Source organism: Arvicola amphibius, chromosome X (assembly GCF_903992535.2).
Source record: "Arvicola amphibius chromosome X, mArvAmp1.2, whole genome shotgun sequence".
NCBI lineage: Eukaryota > Metazoa > Chordata > Mammalia > Rodentia > Cricetidae > Arvicola > Arvicola amphibius.
In genome coordinates, this window is record NC_052065.1 from 97,100,957 (window position 1) to 97,121,284 (window position 20,328).

The window sequence follows — 20,328 nt, forward strand, 5'->3', positions numbered from 1 at the left end:
TGGCAATATTTTGCTAAGAAGTTGCTAAAATGTTCCTAAGAAGTCCAGTGAAATAAGGACAAAATGTAACTTTCTGTGTTAATGGTGCGATGGATGGTCCTTGGTTCTTTGATTTTAGTGAGAATATCCTGGATTGAGCAGTGGATTGTAGAGGAGGAGATGGAAGTAGGCAGCATGTAGATAGCTTGTTCAGACTGCAGGAAAAAATGAAGTGGTGAACCCAGCAGGTATGGCACGTGACGTCAGGGTGGTTGGGATGGGAGTTTTGCTTACTTATGTCGAGACCAATAGGGACAGTGAGAAGAGCAGAGATAAACTGCATAGTGATGCCCTAGAAATATGACAATATTAGCTTTAGATGTGAGAGGAGGGCACAGTAATAGCTTTTTTGTTACATCATGAAAAGAGTAAATGTATTAATGTGGATTCAGAAAAGTTGCACGATTCGTGGTTTGCAGCTGAGGCAATATACTTACGATATTTTACTATTTTCCGTGGCTATTTACTATTTCCTGAGGAGGTAAACTCTGGGTGTGAGGATTTAGAGATTTTTTTGTTGTTGTTTTAAAAAGCTGGGCATGTGGCTCAGGATTTATGTTTTATTGTGTTGTAAGACTGTTTTGCCTACATGGACATATGTGTACTGCATGTGTGCAGTGCCTGTGGAGGCCAGAAGAGGGCAAATGAAGCCCAGGAAGTCAAGTTACAGATGGTTGTGAGTTGCCCTGTGAATTCTGGGGAACAAACCAGGATTCTCTGCAAGAAAGGCAAGTACTCTTAACTGATAAGCCATCTGTCCATACCCCAGATTTAGAGATTTTGAAGAAATGGGAGAAAAACTTGAGAATGAGATACCTAGTCAAGTAAGGAACTGGAATCATCAGACAATGTTGATGGTGTTTCTTTTGAAATTGCTTAACCTACTGAGTACAGATGAGGAAAATGAAGGTACTTAATTTATTGTGAGATTTTCTAGGTGAGTGTGGTGGAAGTTTAGTGCACAGAGGGAGCTAGGAATGAGGTTAACTGTTTGATAAGCTCCATATAGGGAAAAGTAAAAGTAGGGGAGAGTGTGGGTAGAGCGGACATTGAGGTGTTAATGGAAAAGTGGTCCAGCTGAGATTGAGAGACTCCATTATCTTGAGAATTAGAAAAAGCATTACAAGGAAAAGTAGACAGGGGTTAGAATGAGGCATATGAGAGAAGTAACAGAAGCTGGTGTTTATGAAAATCAGGAATGTGTTTGTGAGTGGGAGAAATAGTCTTCCTCAGGGAAGAGGGCACCAATTGCTTATCCAACACAAAATAATGTTGGATAGTTTCATCCCTGAAAACACAGACATGCAAGTAACATTTTACAGAAATAGAAGGTTATATTTAGAAATATATGTATATGCATATATGTAAGTAACAACAATTAATGACAAAGGAGGCCATAAATTTGGAAGAAAGCAAAAGGGTGGTTACATGGGAGTGTTTGGAAGGAGGAACAGGAATGAGAAATGATGTAGTTATATTAATCTTAAAAAAGAAAAAGTATTTAAAAAGAGTTTAGTTTTGAGAGTACTGAAGTACAGTCATTGAGGAAGACATATTTGGAAATGTAATTGAAGGCTCAGGGCATCGGTTGGAAAACAAATCTATATACCATACAAGTTACCAAAATATTGGTCTTAGTGTGTAGAGAAGAATACATATTAACATTTGTAATAAATAACAGGAGGTAGAGATAGCAGAGAACGTCACTGGGAGATTGTAGGATAAGAGCAACAGAAAGGATAGAAAGACTATTTATCTGGGTTCCATGACTTTTAAATTGTCAGAGGACATATGGAATGTGAAGTTAAACTTTTTGAGCTTGAATATTCTTTCCAGCACAAGTGATGACTGTCTGTGCCTAATTTTTCAACTTGTAAAATGGATGTGAAAGTTGCATTTACCTTGATCTTGCTAAGACGATTAAATGAAATAATAGCTGAAGACATTTACAATAGTACAAGGCCACAGCAGTAAATGCTATGTAAGTATCAACTTTAATATAATAATTTACTTAAAGGAATCCGAGAATTCAGTTTTGATTAAATTCAAGTGGGTCTCAACCAACTATAGACATCTCATTTATCAGTTCAGTGAGTTTGAGTTCTGACACATGCAGTATAACCTATTATTATCAAAGATCTGATGATGACATTGGTTTTGACATGCTCAAAGCCAGCCAGGTCACCAGTATGAAAACCATGTATTCTGAGGCCAGTCATTGTTGAGCAAGAAACTGGCGGGGAATATATCAGTAGTTTCATCAAATTTTGCATTGGAAGTAATATTTGATTTTACAAGCAGAGTGATCTGGCAGAGATTCACTGTCACCTGCACAGGAATATTAAGTAATGTTGTACAGCTATTCCAATTGTGAATTCATAGACCAGCTAGCCATTCTTACACTATGAGGATTCTGTGATGCATAGAAGAAATATATGTGTGCTTAAGCATATATACATACATACATATGTATATATATACATACATACACACATAGCATAGGAGGACGAAACTACATGCTATGCTTTAGATCTGAGCATGTGTTTGAATGCTTGCTCCTTAGCTGGTGGTAATGTTTTGGTTGGTTTTGGAACCCATTAGTGACTGAGGAATGAGTCTTCAAGTTTATATTCTGGTCTCCCTCTGGCCCTCTGGATACTTTCTGTTCTTCTAAGATGTGAAGGTGCACTATTCCCTATACTGGGTCTCCTTGCTCAGCATTAATATGAGGGAGGGTGTGTTTAGTTTTACTATAACTTGATATGCCATGTTTTACAGATACCCATGAGAGGCCTACCTCTTTCTGAATAGAAACAGAGGAAGAGAATTGGGAGCAGAAGAGGTTGTGGTGAGAGGCCAGGAGGAGAGGATGGAGGGGAAATTGTAGTCAGGATGTAAAAAAATAAAATAGAAGCAAATAAAGGACAAAAAAAGTTGCGAGGGTGTAAGGAGTCCCAGCTTCATGTCCCACCACTTATTAGAGCCATCTGCCATTATGCTTCTCTACGACAACAGACTATATTCTTTCAAACCGTGAACCAAAATGAATCCTTGCCCCCTTAAGTTTCTTCTTGGCAGGCATTTGATCAAAAGTAATATACATCCCAGTAAGGTGCTCCGTAAGGGATAATAGTAATCCTAGAGTGTATGATTAGAGCATGCTCTCATGAGTTGATATTTAGGGCATACTTCAAAGTAAGCATTTGTTCTCCATTGCTCCTGACAGATGCCATGGTCAGATGATTCCAATAATAGAACAACAGACTGTGAAATACAGAAGGTCTTGACTGTGGAGGTGTGCCTTGATGCAAAAGACTCAAGGTTTTGCATTGTCCTTGATTAATAAAGGGGGTAGGAGCTCTGAAACAAAAATATAATAATTTAGCTGCCTTATCCTTTCTTTCTAATACTAAAGAAGCATTTTGTTTTTATTTCTACACACACATTTATGTGGGTACTTTCAGAGATGAGAAGATAATGTCAGATGCCCTGCTGTGGGCATTATTGGTGATTGTGAGCTGCCTGGTACAGGGCCTGGGAACTAACTTGGATCTTCTGTAAGAGCAGTACATGTTGTTAACCACTCAGTCACCTGTCTTAGCCTCCCTGTTTATATAAGTTCATGTGCGCGAGCACACACACACACACACACACACACACACACACACACACACACACACACTTTTATTATTCACTTAAATATAGGTGTTGATTGGGGTTTCTTAGGGAACCACCCAAAATCTCTGTCATCATGGAATGTGCAGTGTAGTCAATAGGTAAATAAGGGAATATATGGCAATATGTTCAACCAAAAGACCATGGCTATTAATTAAAAACAATGAACTGTTCATCTTTGGCTACTAAGATGACACAGATAATTATTGGAAAATAATCAAAGGTTTTGTCAACAAAATATGATATGTCTCTTGTCCGATAGTACTGAAAATTCATGATTTGATACAATTTCAGATAGGGTATGGTAAAATAACAATGAATGCTTTGGACCCATTCTAGAAACATTTTAATAAGGTTGACTACCATAATACAAATGTAAAAATGGAAATTTTAGGCACTAGTGATCTGGGAGTGCATAGGTATATATATAGTTTGCCAAGAATCTTTTATTTAATCTGATTCTGGCTACTAGTCTTTTATTGAGGTAGACACTGCTAGATTTAAAAATAAATTACACAGTTTCTGGTTCTCATAGAGCTTATTTCATATAGGAGGGAAATGGGCCCTGAATAAGAGAGCAGCAACTTGATTAATACTATAGCAACTGTGTCAGCAAGAATACTGGTAGTCTTAAGGAGTACCAGTGACTGAGTCCTAACTGTGAGAGCCAGGGAAGTTTTCTTGAAAGAGGTGACATGTTAACTGGGATTTGATTGATGAATATGAGTGTGTCATAAAAGGAACATAAAGGTGAGCTTCTATTAAAAGAAAACAGGTATCAACCTATGAGGCTATGAAAAGATGTGCGTCTGTCATGTTTTCTAGTGGTGTGAGAAATCTGTTCCTAGAGCACAGGCATTATGTGGGGAAGGCGTGATGAGTTTTGAGAGCCAAAGATTTTCTACAAGAAAGGTGCAAACAATGAAGAATTTAAACAATGAAATTTAACAATGAAGAATCAGTGGAGGTTTTGAAGCAAGGTGGATATACTACCAAATATGTTTAAGATGGGTAGCTTTATGAATGATGGAGGGACTAGAAGCATGAAGGTAGAAGTTGGAATAGCCTAAGACAAAGTCAATGGGATGGATGCTTGTCACTCAATATAAAGTGCCAACCTAGCATGTACTAGGTTTCAACACTAGCACTGGAAAAAAGTAATTGGAGTATCTGAATTAATACATTATCTAGGATACAATTTAATGAGTATTTGTGAGCTATGCTTTGATAGATAATTGGAAATACAGTTAAGAAGAAAGAAAAAGGAAGGATGTTATCAAATTTGGCTATGTAAACATTAACCAGTGGAAGTAAGATTAAGGGGGCACAAGAGCCATTCAGTTTTGATGTAACTGTGGAACATTCAGCTTAGAAGTCAGAAATATGACTCTGAGCTTCTGGAAGAATGCCAGAAGAAAATTGTATCATGTAAATTAAGTGTGAAATGTTCTAGAAAGACAAAGTTTAATAATGATTAAAAACTGTACCTTGGAATTTAGCAGCAAAAGGATGCTATCAAGGACAATTTCAGTGCAGTGCTCTGAACACAAAAAAGACGACTGTGTATTTCGAAGCTTGACTTTGGATCTTTTCCTGGTCTAGCAGCCCTAGTCTGTAAACCCCCAGTGATATTAGGCCAAAACAGTAAACCACAACTCCCCTTTGGCTGTATGAGAATGAGAAGACATGACCTACCCTTTACATGGACTGTGATGTTATTATGTTGTAATAAATGCAATTTTTGACTTAAAATATTTTCAATTTATGATGGGTTTTTTTGTGGTTATAACTCCACTATAAGTTGAGGGTCATCTGTAGCGTTTCTGTAGTCTGAACTGGCTTTTCCAATTCCAGCCTATCAGTTCTATATTCCAATAGGAGGAAGAGGAAAATGAGCTGTCACTTCCACACAGGCAATATACCACAGCAGCTGGAATCTAGTTACATGGTAGCCATGAGAAAACCTGGAAACATACTATTTTATGTTGAGTGGCAACAAACCCATTTAATAATCAGGCAGGTGTTTGTTCCCAAAAAGAAAGATGAGATAGACAGTTGGACTTACAAATAACAGTTTCTGCATTATAAATACTCAAAAAAGAAAGGTAGAAAGATATATGTCAATTTTATAATGTAACTATTTAGCTCTATGAAAATAACTATTTCAGCATATTTGTGCCTGCAAGATTAATGGCTTAACTAAATGTTTGTGAAATATTTTAAAATACTGTATCTTTAACACCAAAAAAGAAAAGTATTTCATAAACTAGGAATTTAGGCCTTAATATCATAAGATATCATCATGACTCAGTGGGCCCATATGTTAAAAACCATAGGTAAATAACCAAGCCAAACGATGTGCAACATAGGAAATATATCATACTAAATAATTTGGCATCAAAAATAAAATCAAAACTTCAATGATGTTATTTTGATAAGAATGATGAATGAGGCATAATAAGAGTTTAGAGAATAGGTTGAGTGGTTAAATAAAGGCATATTAATATAATTTTTGCCAAATTAAAAAGGGAAAAGTAAATCATAAAGGTAGATAGAAAAAACATTTTTAAAAATCAGGAAGAAAAGAAAGCTTTGTATAACAAAGAAAAAATGAAACAGAAAAGAAAAGAAATAAATGCCAGCCAGTTTTCAAAATGAACCACAAGTGACAAATCCATGGTAATTGATAATATAAGAGGAAAAAGTGATAGGAGTGCACATTAGATGTATTTGAGCTGTATCCTCCTAATATTCATGAGATCACACCTGATCTCAGAATGTGACCTTATTGAAAATTGGGGTTTTGCAGATATTAATTAGTAAGCTAAGGTGAGATCATTCTGGATTAGAGTGGGCCCTATAGACAACAACAAAGTCCTTGTCAATACATAGGAACATAAAACCAGAGGAATGGAGTCAAAAGCTGCCTGGAGATGATAGTAGAAATATGAGCCATGCTAACATGTATGAAATTCCAGGAGGTCCCAGAGAATGGAAGAGAAAAAAACAGTTCCTTTTTTCTCCTCCTGTAGCTTTTCGGGGGAGTATGGCCCTGTACCCTTTTAAGACTACAGGACTCCAAAACAGAGAGAATGAATCTATCTGGCTTTAAATGTTCCACTTGGCTGTATTTTGTATGGCAGACCCAGGAAGCTAACACAATAATAATTGAAGACTATATATATATATATATATATATATATATATATTTAAGAGACTGTTTTGTTTTGCACATTTATAGAATTAACTACTTTCATCATTGCAGCAGTACAGTGAAGAAGATGCTGAAATAGGTTCTATTTTACATTGAGAAATTCTGAGAATTTAAAGTAAATTGGCAAGGAAAGACTTTAAACCCAGGTAGAATGACTTCAGAGCCTTCAGTGAAAATAACCACATTTTGCTTCCCCTTATGGATAGTATGCATGGAGTTAGAGAGAGTGAGAGAAAATGACAATGTAGTAAATCTAAAATTCTGTGAAAATTTTCAGAAACAAATTAAAGAAGATAGAAAAATATTAAGTTTAAAATGCCCAGATTTTCTGGACGTCCTGTAATCACAATGTTTCAGGAGTCCAAAGCAGTATTGTGACTTTCAGGGCAACCTTAGCTACAGACCAAGAAAAAACCTGTCTCAAAAGACAAAACCAAAACTTATTAAAAAAGTTGTTAGATAACTAGCAAGTCTCTCAACAACAAAACTATAGAAGCGGTACTTTCTACACTTAAATAAGTAGTTTTTTCCCCGAACATTTACAGTACAGATACTTTCTGTGAGATTTTAGTTTTTCATAAGTAAGGGATACTTCTCATTTTTAAAAATGAGTTGTCTTCTGGAAACCTTGTATGACAAAGAACTAAAAGGGAAACCTCATATTTGAATATGGATTCAAAAATTCTATTAATGTAGTACACCAATAAATACAGAAGTGATGGAAAGAGTAATATTCTCTGACCCAGAAGGGCTTAGTTTAAGAATGGACAGCTGGTTTTCTTGGGGATGTTTCCATTTTAATTTTTAAAGTTTTACACATAAAATAGAATTTATTATGAATAACACAATGTTTTGAAATGTAGATCTACACATACTGTGGACTGGCTGAATCCCACAGGTATAATTTTAAGCTGAGAACATTTAAAACATACCCTTTAATAATTTATTAATAATGCATTGTGTGGTTAACTATAGTCTCCATGTTATATAATACATGTCTTGTATTTGTTCTTTCTGGCCAGTTAAAATTTCCACAACCACCCCTCCACCATTTCTTCTCCTAATCTACAAACTTTTTCCTATGGCTATGCTTCCAATTTTTAAGCCACTCATTGAAGATGTTCTCAGTATGTATTAGTTGTCTTTTTTGGACACAAGCTTGGGTCTTTCATTTTGTTTCATTGAGCTATGTGTTAGTTTTCTGTGCCAATATCAAGCTGTTTTTATTACCATGTCTCCATAATATAGCTTGAAATCTATGTGGTGATTGCTTCAGGACTGCTTTAGCTATCTCATTTTTATTTTTTTTAAATTAATTCTTCTCCCATACAATACATCCCAACCATAACCTCCCCACCCTCCCCTCCTCTCAGTTCCCCAACTCCTTCTATTTTCCCCAGATTGTTTTATTTTTGAAGATTTTTATTGATTGATTAGTGAAATTTACTCTTTGGTCATTTCATGAATGTATACAATACATTCTATTTACTCCCATTCCTCCTCATTGCCCTCTCATTCCTATCAACCCTCGGTTTTCTAAAGGTCACTCTCCCACAATTGCACATTTTTGTTTTACTTTTTGAACCATTGATTTTAAACAGGACTACTTGTGCCATCACAGGGTTTGAACTATTCAGTCAAACCTGGCAGTCTCCCCATCAAATATACTAGTTGAAGATTCTTTCATGTATGTTCACCAAAGAAGTTATTATGTTTTCAATTACCTATTTTTAATTTTTGTTATCAGGGCAATGCAATGCTAGCTTCATGAAATGAGTTTGATACTATTCCTTTCTCTTCTTTTGAAAGAAAGTTTAAGACATATTGACATGAATTCTTTAAATGTTTAATATAATTCAATAGTGGAAGCGGTCACATTCTGGGCTTTTCTTTGACATGACATTTTTTATTAGTTGATTAAATCTTGCTCATTTGTCTTTTCATTTTCTTCTTTGTTCTTATTCAACCCAGGCAGCTTTACCTGAGTAGAAATGCATCGATATTTCTAGATTAGTCTTTTTGATAGTGTAAACCTTCTCATACCAGTGATCCTTTATTAATTTTATCCATCTTTTAATCTACTTTATAATTCATTTCAGCCAGCCATCAATTGTTCAGGAATAGGTTTTTGGTTTTTATATACTTCTGATTTTTCTAAGTTCTTCATGTTAATGTTATTTAGTTTATACAATTGTGGTCAGAAAATATATTTAATAATTTTTATTAATTTTATTAAACCTGTTTAGATTTTATAGCTTACCACATAATCTGTCCTGGACAATGTTTCAGGTAAGCCTGAGAAGAATGAATATTAGGCAGTTTGGGGGTATCATGTTGCATTTGGCATAGCTAAAGTATAGTTTAAATTTAATATTTCTCTATCAGGATGTCTATCCTTCCTTCCCAGACTATTAATACTAGTGTTATCTATTTAGGAACTCCACTATGAATTAGTAAGTGTTACTTCATTTTACTAAAATTTTTACCTAAATTATATGCATTTTTAAAAATAATTTCTGACATAATATATATTTTATCTAAGTATTTCTATGCCTATCTAATTTTCCTCCCTTAACTTCCAGTTTATATGTGTCCTTCCATGTGAAGGGAGTCTGCATGGCAGTGTACAGTTGCATCCTGTAAGCAGAGGCTGCTCGCTCGTTCCCGGCCACTCAGTCCCAATATAATTACACAGTACTGTATTAATTACTGCTTAGCCTATTAGCTCAGGCTTCTTATTAACTAGCTCTTACATCTTAAACTAACCCATTTGTAGATGGAGTGGCCGGGCTGTGTCCTGCCACCCAGCTAGCTTTACACTCAAAATAATTACACGGAAACTGTATTTATTTAAACACTGCTTGGCCCATTAGATTTAGCCTCTTATTAGCTAATTTTTACATCTTGACTAACCCATATTTAGTAATTTGTGTAGCACCATGAGGTGGTAGCTTACCAGGAGAGATCTTAACCTGCGTCTGACTCAGAGAGGAGAGGCATGGCAGCTGCCTATGGCGACTGCTTGAAGCGTCTGCCTTCTTTTTCCCACAATTTTGTTTTGTCTATTCCGCATACCTATGTTCTGACCTATCAGGCCAAGCAGTTTTCTTTATTAATTAACCAATGAAACAATAGATATACAGATGACCCTCCTCCATCACTCATTCCTATGATCTTGTATTTTACCACTCAGCTTGTGGTTTACTAGTGAGGTTACTAAACATCTGTTTCCTTCAGCAGCTACATGGCATCTCTCTGACTCTGCCTTCTTTTCTCCTCTGTCTCTGCTTGGATTTTCTACCTAGCTCTTTTCTGCCCTTCCATAGGCCCAATCAGTTTCTTTATTAACTAATGGTAACAAAACACATTCACAACATACAGAGGGTAATCCCATATCATCATCTTGTGTTTTTCCACTCTGCCACAGAGTCTTTTAATTATAGAGTTAATTTACAGTAAAATAATTACTGATGGGGAGGGACTTACTGGTGACAATTTGTTCGTTGTTTTCTAGATACTTTGAAGAGTCTTCTTTAGTTTTTCTTGCACTGCTATCTTCATTTGTAATGAAGTATTTTTTTTTACATTATTATTTTTGTTTTTATTTATTTTCATTTTTTCATCCCAAACTAAGTTTCCCCTCCTTTTCTCCTCCTAATTTGTTCCCCTACCCATTCACTCCTCCTTCTCCTCTGTTTATCTTCAGAGATAAGGTCAGGTCAGCCATGGTATATTAAGCTGCAGTGAGACAAGGTACCTCCTCTTCTATTAAGAATGGATGAGGCAGCTCCAAAGCCATAGAGAAACCTTGTCTCGAAAAATAAAAAAATAAAAAAAAAAATAAGAATGGATGAGGCAATGCTATAGGATGAAAAGGTCCCCAGATCAGGTAACAGTTTGAGACAGCCTCTGCTCCCACCATTAGGAGTCCCACAGAAGACCAAGTTACACAACTGTAACACATGTGCAGAGTGCCTAGGTCAGCCCCATGCAGGCTCCCTGGTAGTTCGGTCTCTGTGAGCCCATATGAGCCCAAGTTAGTTTGTTCTATAGGTTTTCTTGTAGTGTCCTTGAACACTCTGTTTGCTACAATCTTTCCTCCACTTCTTCCAACGGAATCCCTGAATTCTGCCTATTTGTCTGTGGGTCTCTCATCTGTCTCTATGTATGAAGTAGTTTTTTCTATTGGTATGCTTTTATTTCTTATTTATGTTTGCCTTATTATTGCAGGTTTTTGCTTTATAATTACTGTGAGGTTTATAAAAATCATATAATTGATTACTTTAAACCAGAATTTAAGTACTATTGAAAATAAGAGAAAATGGCACTTTTATTACACTCTCTCCTCTTTGAATTTCAACATCACCATTTAATTTCTTTTTTATTACTTCTTTTATTTATTGAGATAATATAATTACATTATTTTCCCCTTTCCTTCCCTTTATCCAAACCCTGCTATATACCCATCCTTGTTTTTTCACGTTTGTGGCCTCTTTCTTTCATTAGTTGTTATGCATAAATATATGTATATTCCCAAATATAATATGCTTAGTCAATATACTGTTACTCATATGTATATTTCCAGCACTGACCATTTGGTACTGAATAACCAATTTGTGTGCTCTTGCCTAGGAAAGACAGTTTCTCACACTCTCAAAGTTCCTTAGTTGCTTGCAATTTTTTTGGTGTGTGGTTGAAGCCTAGTGATCTTTCACATGTTAGCACATCTGTTGTTGTCCTTTTTCAGCTCAAGATTAGGCAGCCATGTTTGTGACACTTTATGAATGTAGCTTCTAACATTATAAGGAGACACAGTCTCATAGCAAATTCTCTAATGATCTGACTCTTACAGTCTTCTACCCCTCTTTCACAGTGTTTCCTGAGCCTCAGGTGTTGGGCTTGTTTTGTTGATATAGCCATTGGTACTTGATTGTGATTTTCTGTAATGGTCTCTTATAATGGTCTCCATTTGTTGAAAAGGTAAGTTCCCTTGATGGGACTTTCTTCATCCGTGGCTATAAGGAGAAATATTTAGAATGTAGCTAGGGATTATGTTGGTTTATTAAAGTGGTGGTTGTAGGTTCTCTAAGATATATGATTTAACTAGCTCTGAACACTTGGCTAGATTTCCAGTACCAGACATGATTTCCATCTTGCTGAGTGGTCTTACGTTCAAACTGAGAGCTGTTGGTTATTGCCGACATATGTGTGCTACTACTGCACCCTTAAGGTTATCATAACATACTGGTTGTTGTGCCTTCTAGGCTTCAAATTTGGGTGGGGCAGTTGGTAAATACAAAGGGAGGAAAGAGGAGGATAAAATAGCCATAAGGATATATGAAAAAGTTAATTTATTTGCCCTTATATAACCTTTGGCATATTATTATGGACATTTAAAAATATTTTGACATTCACACTAAAGATATAAATGACTTAAACATCATAATTATAGCACTAAACCATTCTAAATCTAAATGCTTGTTTTTACTAGTGTGTTATAGTTTTATATATTACTCAATAGCATTGTTTTTTCAGGTTGAAGGATTCTGTGATGTTCTTATAAGTCTGGTGATACACTTCCTCAACTTTTGTTTGTTCCTGAAGAAATGCCTTGTTGAGGATAGTATTCTTGTGTGGGACATTTTTTTGCACTTAGACTATCATTTTATGTTCTCTTGACTTGTAAGTGTTCTGCCAGGAAATAACAAGTAGCCATATTACAACTTCCTCATGTGTTATTTTTTCCTCTTGCTGTTTTCAGCATATTCTTTTAAATTTTAGTTTTTTTAATCAGTTTGCTTATTGTTTAGATCATTTGCTCTTTAGACTTCGAGCTTATATTTACACTTATTGACTGGGTCCTCTGGTGTGGACCTGAAGCCCATAGCCCTCCAGGTTGGAATGAAACATGTGCCCACTGTACTGAGCCTTAAGGACTACTGGGGCTGCTATGGTACTAGGTTTAGCCGGAAACCTCAAGGAGATGGCGTCCTACTGAGGACTTTGTGGTGGCAAGGGCAGCTGAAGTCCTCTCAGAAGTGGTACAGAATACAGATCATAACCACTATACATTCTGAAATCCAGACGCTTGGCCTATGACATTGGCTTAGAATTTGGGATATGTGTACCTGGTCATTTCTGAGTTTTATTGTGATGAACTTTTTGTTAGATTTGAAGGACAAGTTCTGTATTTGTTTCTCCCTTTTAGCCACCTCAATCAGATAATACCTCTCTCTAGGCTATCGATGATACCTCAGAGATAATACTCTCTCAATGGTGAGAGAATGGCAATTTAAATAATATGCTTTCCTTCTTATCTTTTTAACAATATTTTGTTTTTGTGCTATACACCCGTGTTACATGACTGCCTTAATACTTATGAAGATGTTTTCATATGTGGATAGTTATTTAAATTTATGTTTCTGCCAGGAGACAATCTCTGGAGACTGCTATTCACTCATTTCACCTGGATTTCAGTCACAAAATAATTTAATGAAGTTAATTATTTTAATAGTTCAAGGAAAATTCAAAGGATTACCTTGATTGATAGATACCAAAAGGGTACTTAAGGAAAGTTAACATTCAATCTGATATAAATATTTAATTACAGTAGAGAAATATTTCCATTACATGGAAAATAACAATAATAGACAATATTATAATTATGACAATACAAAGAATAGTTATTAAAATCAATAATAAGTCAGTATTGCTTTTAATAACCACTGTTACCATCATCATTATAAAAGTCATATTGAACAAGAAAACTAAGAGGCATGTTTATTCAAAAAGATGAGAAAGAAATAGTCATTTAGTATATGGATTGTCTATCTGAGAATCTAAGGAAAATCAACTTAATACCCTTTAGAACTAGTAAGTCTAGCATTGTAGCATAAGCAAACATATTGCCTTGGACACTGGTTTAGAGTTTGCAATATGGGAGGCTGCTCAGTTATAAGTTTATTATGGTAGGCCTTTTATTATGGTTAAAGGCAGATTTCTATGCTCATTTTTCCATCTTTCCCTCAATCAGCAGATACCTGTTTCTAAGCTGTGTTACTTGAGGTTAAGGGAGTGATAAATCAGGTAATATTTGGCCATTATATCAGGGGCAAAACCTAGTGAGGATATGTCAAAGATGTGCTTAATTCATATTACTGTGAAAACAAAATTAGCTAAGATTAAAAATGCCATATACACACAGAAAAAGAATGCAGTAGGTTATATTTATATATCTGTGCATACATATACATAAATATGCATATGGAACAATACTAGAGAAAAAGAAGATATCAATATGATAGGGGGCAGGAGACAGGTTGGAGGAAGGAATAAAAAAGAGGAGAAATGTGATATAGTTCTATTTTAATTAAAATGTATTTTTAATAAGTGCATAGATATTACTTAAAGAAAAATGTCACAAAGGTTCACAGAAGATATTTTCAGAGTTTTACTTGCATGAAAAATGAAACCATAATGTATCACATATATTTGACTACAAAAATTAAAAAAAAAACTTGAAAAAACACGTTAAACATAATAAAACTCAGGAAAATATTTATAACATATAGAACAGAAATGAGATTAAATTTGCTTAACACATAATGAAGTTTTAGAATCTATAAGATGATGCAAAATAAGGAAATGGGTAAACAGTATTAACATTTAATTTACAAAGGAAATAAATGCATATGGCTAGTAATATTGTAAAGGTTCAACTACACTTGAAATTAAGGAAATGTAATTTTCAAACTAGAATAAAGAAAATAGAGAAACCTAATGTTCATATGGAAATATGGAAATGGGTACATACATAATTGGTAGGAAATCAATTCATATAGCCTTTGGTCAAGGCAATTGGATATATATACACATATATATGCTTGAAAACATTATAGGTTTTAAAGGAACAATTCCGCTTCCAGTAATTTATTTCAAGGAAAAATTCAATTAATGTACATTGTTTAATGGGTAGATATATTATTTGTAATCACAACATTGTTTGTAACATCAAGCATGTGGAAACAACCTAAGTGTAAATAGTAAATGACTTACAAATTGTTATACTTATGTTATAATATAATATAATCAATAACTAAAAGAACAATACAGAGCTTATATTTATATGATATAAATGTTTCTTGATGTAATATTGAGAGAATAAAGTCATAGAATACTATTATATTATATACCACTGTATAAATTATTAAATTGAAACATAGAAGCCAAAACAGAGGTATTTATTATATCATACAATTTATGAGGGTGGGGGATCTGGGATGGTGTTAGTTGGATATTTTATGCTTACATTTCTTCATGAGTTTTCAGACAACATGCCAGCCACAGTCAACTAAATATATACTGTGATTGAGGAATCCACTTCTAGGCTCATTCAGATAATTGTTGGTAGCCTTCAGATTCTCTGTGGTTATTGGTCAGGAGCCTCTTGTCATGGATTAAGAAATAGTCCAAGTTCACATCCTAATAACTGCTGGCTTTCCCCAAAGCAAGGAATCCAAATAATAATATATACTAAGGTAAAGAAAGGCCACAGTTTTCTACAACTTAATCTCATAGAGATTGTGATAGCATATATTTGTCACATAGACCATCCTTGTTACAGTCCAGCCAGGAACTATATAAGAATGTGAATTCCTGGAGATGGGCAGGATTGAAGTGTCATTATGGAAGCTGGCTAGGACAAGTATGTATGATATAGTTAATATATACATAAAAGGTGCATATGTTATAAATACAATAAAACAAAGGAGACATCATACTATCAGTAATGCCTACCTCTTTATGATGAGATTATTAATATTTTTAAAACCCATATTTTGGAAATCTGTTTCATAAGTTCCATTATGAACATGGATTGCAGACATTTGACAAGATTATCATCTACAAATCAATAAGAAGTGTGAATAACAGTTGAAGAAATAAATACATTTTTGCAGGTAAAATGTTTTAAAATTTAGTTTTCCACAATTTCATATATATATACACATATATGTATATATATGTATATAGATAGAGATATCTACACCCACAACTTGACACACATAATGCTCTTTAATCATGCATATCCCTATCCTCAGTCTGTCCCCACCAGTTCTTCAAGAACAAAAATCTGAGAATCATGTCAGTAAATACAGAAAATTCCTTTGACATACTTATATTGACTATATTTTCAACAAGTTTCTTATGGGAAATTGTAGACACACATGTTAAAATTTTAACAGTAGCTGTTGAACAGTGGGCTTTGCTTTTAATTGGAAAATACATTTAAAACACAAGGAGAAGGGTCTGTAAGAGGGCTCAAGGTCAGAGTCACAAATGTGGGAATGTGTCATTGATGGGATTGTGGTAGGCTTGAGAGAGAGTATGTTCCCACATAGAAGATGTAACAAGGGATGCGACTGTAGTGAGAAGGAATTAAAGTACAGGTATGTCAAAGTGTTGACCTTAGCTGTGAGGATGTATTAGTCTCAAATAAGATTTCTTGTCTTTGAGGAAGAAATGTTAGACCTAATGGAAGGGGGTACATTTTCTCTGAAATGAATGAGGAAAATAATGACTGCAATTGTCTGAAATATTAGAAAACAAAGGCAGGAAGCTGATGGTATTCAGACTTAATTGCATACTTTTCAATTATGAAAAAACAGCAAGACGTAGGATGGGAATAGTTGTGCTTACAAGTGTGAAGAGAGTTGTAGGAGCTCAACATATCTGTTGCCAGAATAAGAAAGGAAACCAACCAGAAACTTTCATAGAGAACCATTGAGAACACAGATGATAATCATTGTGGTCTTTTATACCATCTTTAAACATAACAGCATTATCAACTCAATGTCTGTTAATGTATTGATGAAATCACTGCTTGGCCTATTAGTTCTAGCTTCTTATTGGCTAGCTCTTACATCTTAATTTAACCCATTTCTATTAATCGGTGTATTGCCTCATGACTGTGGCTTACCAGCAAGGTTCCATCCGGCATCTGTCTCTGGCAGGGCTACATGGCGTCTTCTTGACTCTGCCTTCTTTTTCCTAGCATTCAGTTTAGTTTTTCCTGCCTAGCTTTATTCTACCCTATCACTGGCCAAGGCAGATTCTTTATTCATTAACGAAAAAGAGCAACACATATACAGAAGAACTTCCCACACCAAACATCTTTTCCAAGTGGAAAATATAGAATCAATATAGAATATTTTCAAAAATATTTTATAGGTAGCATAAATTAGTTTTAGGTAGAAAAGATTTCATAGGTCAAGGCTTTTCATATGTATATACAATCTTAAAATTGTTTAACACTTGGAAGTTTATTGGAGATTTAACAAAAAGCCCCAAACCAGTGATTTTCCTTTTCTTGAGAAAGCACAAAAAGTATCACATTACTGGAAACTCAAAGACAACCACATATCTGAGCATGAAGATTGAAAAGCACATTTAAAATGATTCATGGAAAACTGAAACAGTTGTTTTCCTCCTGCATAAATATAGGAAATTTGCTTTGCAATAAACACTAAGATTCCAGTCTGTCTAAAAACCTATGAGCATGCCAATGCTTTCAGCTAAGAGGTGTATTTTTTTTAAAGCTAGAATAATAACACCAACAGCAGTTGAGAATTGTGAGTCAAGATTCAGTTGTATTTACTCCCACTGCATTTTAAGCCAATTGTACCTTTTCTTGCAATTCAGTAATCTTAGTATTATGACAAGTAATGAAACATGACTACAAAAACAGAATTATTATTTATATGAAACTCAGTTGAATGAACAATGTAAGAATAAATCAAATAAGTGACTTAACTAACGGTACAGAAAAGAATAATAAAAGAATATTGTGAAATATTCTATGCTAATATGTTGAAAACTGCTTTTAAAATGAACCAATTTCTAGATAGTATAATTTAACAAAGGTAACTCAATAAAAAGAGTTTGTTTAATTATGATTATATTCAATGAACTTATTCCTTAATTGAAGATCTCCCTATTTTGAAAATAGCAGACCCAGACAGATATATGACCATATATAAGTTTTCAATGATACAAAAAGAAACAATAGTGCCCCAGTAATTTTATAATATCAGTCAGAAAAAGAATTTTAGGCCAAGTTCATTTATCAATATTGACAAAATATAAAAATGTTTTATATTTTAAAAGCTTTAAAAGGATGATTCATTGAAATTCATATGAGTTTACATCCATATGAGGTTTAGATTAAAGAAATTAAAAATGAGTCATTGAAATTCATGTGAGTTTATTTCAACTCTATAAGGGTTTATCTCAGAGTTCTAGGAAAATTGCTTCTTGGTCCTACATGAGAATTCTCAAATCTAGTGGTGGTCCTCTTCCATCAAACTTCCAAATATTAGAATTCTGTAATTACTGAAGTGCACTGCCACGCCATGCTTAGAAATGCTAATTTATTGGAAAGGCTCTCCAATTAAAAAACTAACCATCGTGGTTTTGGTGTAGCTCAGTGGTGGAGCTTTTTTTTTTTTTTTTTTTTTTTTTTGTCAAGCAGCTACCACGCTCACCATCCTGGGTTCAATCCCTTGCATTTTAAAATAAAAATAAAATAACTAATAACCACTGGTTTAAAAATATGATTTAAATTATTTAAAAGCAACTAAGAAATGGCTAATTGTTAATGTATTGTTGTGTGCAAACCTAAGATGATAATGAAAGATGCAGTTATAAGCTACGCTCCAAGGCCACTTTTGTATTTAGAGCCTGGGTCAAACAAACTGACTGAAATTGATCATTTTTATATTCTGAAGTGGGCAGATGGGACAGAAGTTATTATCTTGTGTCAAACTAAGGTAAAGAGCTGTTAAAGATAATTTTTCTAAAAAAGCTAAACCCCATGAAATAAAAGTGAACTAATTTTAGCAATTCTGGAGTCTCAGAAGACAGCATGAAAAGCTGTCTTGCTGTAAAAAAAAATGTTAGCAAGATGACCAATTCCTAAGACTTTCTTAAAGCAAGATAGTCCTCATCCATATTCGAACTTAAGATGTACACACATTTGAAGTTAAAACCTTTAAGAAGTGAACGTATAAACAATAAAATACTAGAAACAAATTCATGTAATTTAAAATGATACCTTGCAGGTTGCTAGCTGCTTGACAGAGAGCATGTAAATATCTCTGGATGGAAATAATTTTATCCCGAGACTGAAAGATGTGTTCAAATGAAAATGCAATATAACTAAACTTATGAGGTACAGAAAATAGTATTATTTAAAAGTATCCCTATAAATACCTCCATTAGAAATAAAGAGAAATCTCAGATCTGTAACAACTTTAGGACTTGAGTTGTACCACAGTGGTTAAACACTTAGAAAGAGCATGAGCTCCTGGGCTCAGTCCTGAGCATGGTAAGAAGCAATAAGAAACAACAATAACTATAAAACCTTAGGCATATACAGCAAGAAGGTAGAGAAAGGATAGCAAACTCAACAGACAACTTATAGAGGGAGGAATAATGAGGATTATTTATTAGATAAAGCAGAAAATAGAAAACAAAAGACCAATGATTCTGGAAGTTGATTTTTTTTACAAGGTCAAGAAAACTGACCACCATTCAACTTGACTAAGAAAGATAATACACATCTTTCTTAAGTAGACTTCCCATGTAGGAAAATTATAAAAAACTACTGAAGTAGTGATAAATAAACCACAAAAATAAAAGTCCAAGAACAAATGATTTTACTGGTGAACTATATAAGAATTTTGAAGAAAAGGTAACATGATTTTTTCTAAACTATTTAAAATTTTAGAAGAGAAGGGAGTAATTTTGAAACTAAAGAAAAAACAACCAATAGCACCTACTAATTTGCCTTGATGCAAAACTCCCCCCCCCCAAATGATAGCAAACTAAGTCTAATGAAGTTTAAGATTACTGCAGGCTATTGTGATATTTTTTTATGAATGCAGAGATGGTCAAGCAAAACCACCAATGTAAAATACCAACTGAATAGAATAAAAGGTAAAAGTACATGAATACATAAGTGTGGTAAAAGTATTTGCCAGATTTCCTACATGACACGTGATCAACACATAAATCAGTATGTTGCTGTACTGTACCGAGGAACGAGATGAAAAGTAGTTTAATAAAATGGTGTATAGCATCATCCAAAGGACTAAAATATAGAGGAACAAACATTCAAGAAAATAAAAGATGTGAATACTAAAAAGTATAAAATACTATTCAAAAATTGTCAAATAAGTCAATGGAAACACATTTTCATGCTTATAGATCAGAAGACAGAATTATTAGGATAGTGATACAAATAAAAGCAGTCTATAAATGCAGCAAAATACATATCAAAACTGCATTGGCTTATTTTTCTTTTTTGAAGAAATGATAAAATTTGGTCTTCAGAGGCTTAAAGG